The sequence below is a fragment of the Anguilla anguilla genome, chromosome 10, assembly GCF_013347855.1.
Source record: "Anguilla anguilla isolate fAngAng1 chromosome 10, fAngAng1.pri, whole genome shotgun sequence".
Lineage (NCBI taxonomy): Eukaryota > Metazoa > Chordata > Actinopteri > Anguilliformes > Anguillidae > Anguilla > Anguilla anguilla.
In genome coordinates this window covers 43064556-43068408 of record NC_049210.1, presented here as the reverse complement: position 1 = coordinate 43068408, position 3853 = coordinate 43064556, and positions in this window count along the sequence as shown.

Here is a 3853-nt window from a genome sequence, read left to right as displayed (position 1 = left end):
TCTTTGCAAGACAACTGTAATGGCGCGTGAAGTTCAAATCGTTGCTTCCGGTGCTAACTCTGCTAGCCTGTAGAGCTAGCGCAGGCGCAGCACACCGTCTGCTCGTCCGTTTTGAACTGGAGGATGGTGGATTTAACAGCGTCAACTTCGTACACAAGTGACTACACAGCCTTGGGTGGGCCATATCAGCTGAGCTGAGCAACGTCAGATCACCGTGCGTCTACTTTAACTTTGAATACATGCATACTGTAGTGTAGTAAAACCGCCGTATGGCCGCTTTATTTTTTAATACAGGCATATAGTGTTGAGGATCACAGTGTCGTCTTCTTTTTCAGAACATACTTTTTGGCGAAGGTTCACTGCGTGTTTTATTGGACATACTCCTACAAAGGTTTGCTTGGCTCAAAATGTATCGATGTCTGGTTCGTGTTTATGATTCGATATCAGCTGTTTTACAGTCACGGATTTTAGAGTAAGTTGTGCCAGAAGGGCCCGTGGAGAGCGCTTTCTCCGCACGTCGAGTCTCCAGCTCCGCTCATGAATCACGGAGGCTTGGCCAGACCTCGGTTCTATTGAATGCTTGGGACCGATGCTGTCGCCTGATCCACTGCCAAACCTGTCATTACAGCGAGCGCAACCTGCCGCTGGGATGGTCCCGTGGAGCTGGTCACATGAAAACACTCTTGCTTCACCTCCCGAAAACCTCGCGCATCAAAAACAAACCTGATGCTTTCCCACAAGCCATGAACTCCAAAGCTGTTGTCCTCTCAGACAGCATAAATGGATTCAGTCACGAGGGCACGCCGGCACGCACGCACGCGCACACACACAAGGACGCGCACATACAAACAGATAGAGATACTCTCACACAAACGCGCGCTCACACAGACGCATGCATACAAACACACATATCTTTTCCCTGGAGCAAATGTCCCTGCTTTGAACCACATTCTTAAATGGAACTTTTGAGTATCAAAACATGTAGGCTAGTGCATTCACAGGGCATGACTGTTTTTACCCAAACAAACTCTACACACTGCAGATTTTTTTTCAGGAGACTATATTATTTCAGATTCCACAGTACATATTAGCCTGTTTACCTTTCTTGCCTGTGTGATAACCTGTGGGTTGTGTGGAAGAAGGCTGTGTTTTGGTACACAAACCCAAGGCAAACGCTACCAGCAGGGAATTAATGGAGACACCAAAGGAGTCCAAAGGGGATTCGCTCCATGCCTGTCTGGAGTTACAAAAACAACAGATCAATAGAGAAGAAAGAAAAGGCAGCAACGTGTCAAATTTGAGACATTCCTCATTAGATTAGATTGCTTCATTGTCTGTCCTGCACTGAAATTCATCTTGTGTCTTGCCGTTCCTTTTCGGAAATTTTTTGAAACAACATGACCGACGTCGAACACCAAAGCCGTAAGAGCAGTGGTCAAGACCTGTGTGTGCAAGACCTACGAAAAGAGCACTGCCCAATCCTACTCCACGCGTTTCTTGAAGCCGAATATCGGTTATATATTTTTTATTCATTTATGTGCTGGGGACAGTGCAATTTAATATTTATTGCAAGATAAAAAACAATACTGTGCCCAAGGTTTACAGCCACAGCTAAGTTACAACTCCTGTGCCCAGGTGTTGCCTTAATGATATCAGCTGAAGATTCTCATGCTGCCCTGAGCAAAGCCAATATACCCTGGTACAGATTTAAACAGGACATACTCCTGTTTATTATCTGCATTTACTACACATTCAAAATAATTAAAGTGAGCGTGGTACATGCAAAAACTTGGGTATCCTTGGCTTGTACACACTATTTTTTCAGATCTCTCCGCAGATTTTAAATAACGGTCTTGTGTGAGGGGGGGCTGTGAGGGCCATTTCAAAACCTTCATCTTCCTCACATGTCAGTGATTCATGGTTGAGTTTGAGGTACGGTTGAGGAGGCATCGGCTCACCAAAACGTCGGATTCCAGGTGTTTGGACAGACCGTCTTTTAGGTACTTGCCGGAGCTGGATCCCCTTAAGATGAGCCCCCCCCCTGGCCGAGTGCACGCAGAACAACCTCGTAGCGTTTTCTGCGCCGAGGATGCGCCTTGTTCTGCGGCCAAACCCACCACCGCCACCGACGTGCCCTGCCAGGAAGCTCAGCCTCACTCTCAGCCCTCTTTGCCTGCTTTAACTAGCACGTTAGCATCGGAACTCCAATTGAAACCGGGTGTTATGGTCACGAGAGAAAAAAATCAGTGGAGATTTCAAACATGCGGTGCATGCAAGGACAAATATTGCCCCCCCCCCTCCCCCCCACACACACACACAAATATTTTTTGAGCTAGATGAGATCTGGTTGGAAGAGTGGGAACGTTTTTCGAAAAAGACTTAGGTGGCCACAGGAAATGTTTGAAAGCTGTTACACCTGCTAAAAGATGTGCTACTGGACAGAAACTTCTGTAACGACTGTCGTCGCTTTATTATTTCATTTTTTGAAATAAATGCAAATAAATGGCAATTGTGCATTATAATACGCACGCATACATAAGTATGTCACATGTTTTACAGGATGCATGCAATGCAATTCAGAATAATTGAATGTAATGTTTGTGCAAATGCAAGTTATATTATTTTGCATTTGCATAAATATGGCCTGTTTGTTTGAAGTGAAATGCAGAAACCGTAGAGTGAGTTATTTAAAAATCCACAGTGTAGACTGGGGAGTCTGCAGTCCTGGTCTGATAGAGAGCAGTACACGGGGGGAGAGAGAGAGAGAGAGAGAGAGAGAGTGTGTGTGTGTATGTCTGTGTGTGTGTGAGAGAGAGTGTGTGTGTATAAGTGTGTGTATATGTGTGTGTATGAGAGAGACAGAGAGAGTGTGTGTGTATGAGAGACAGACAGAGAGAGAGTGTGTGTGTGCGTGTCTGTATGTGTGTGTGTGTGAGAGAGAGAGAGAGAGAGAGAGTGCGTGTCTGTGTGTGTGTGAGAGAGAGAGGGATCCAATAGCCCACCCCCACTGCAGGTCTCTGCCTTTCAGAAGAACTCTAAATCACGTCACGCTACAGACCCATAACACCCTGCGGCTCTGCTTCGGTCCTGAGCAGACTGCACAAACAAAGGCCTGATTGTAAAGTTATCTCTTTTTGTTTTTAGCCCTAAGAGGGTGTCAGCTCAAAACGTTGATGGGTGTTCAGCCGTGAGCACCCTGGGACAGTGCGGGAGAGAGAGAGAGAGAGAGAGAGAGAGAGAGAGAGAGAGATCACAGCGTCAGTCCGTGCCTCTGCATGGTTGCGTTCGCCTGCAGTGGAAGTTCTGTCGATCGCTCACCTGTGAAGGTTTTCAAAAACAAAAAAAACTCCGCGCCGGCGAGCAGCTTGCGAAGGAGACCTCGGCCGTCGGCGCTAATTTAAGGCCTGTAATTTACGCCCCTCGCGTTTCTGCATCCAGGGGCGACGGTTTGACTGCGGTGGCGCTGCCCCGGGCCGCCGCCCGTCCTGGCCCTGGTGGGGTGGCTCTGCAGGGGGCATAATGCCCCTCCTGACCCCCGTCCCTGGGAAGGGGCAGAATGCAGGATCCAGTGCTGTCAGCATATCTCTGCAGGGTTTGTGCTTCCTTTGCGGGGCCGCTAGCTGATCAGACTCTGGTGGTTCAAGAGGAAGTGCGTTTATGTCACTCATCATGAACTTCCTGGTGGAGTCAATTTCCCGCCTCTTTCGATGTGTGGGTTTCTCCTGCGAAGAACCCCTTAACACAACATGGACAGAACCCTGCAGATCTGCACACACACACACACACACACACTTTCAACCCCAGACACTCACTTTGGCACCCAGAAGCACTCAGGTTCAGTAGGATGCCATGT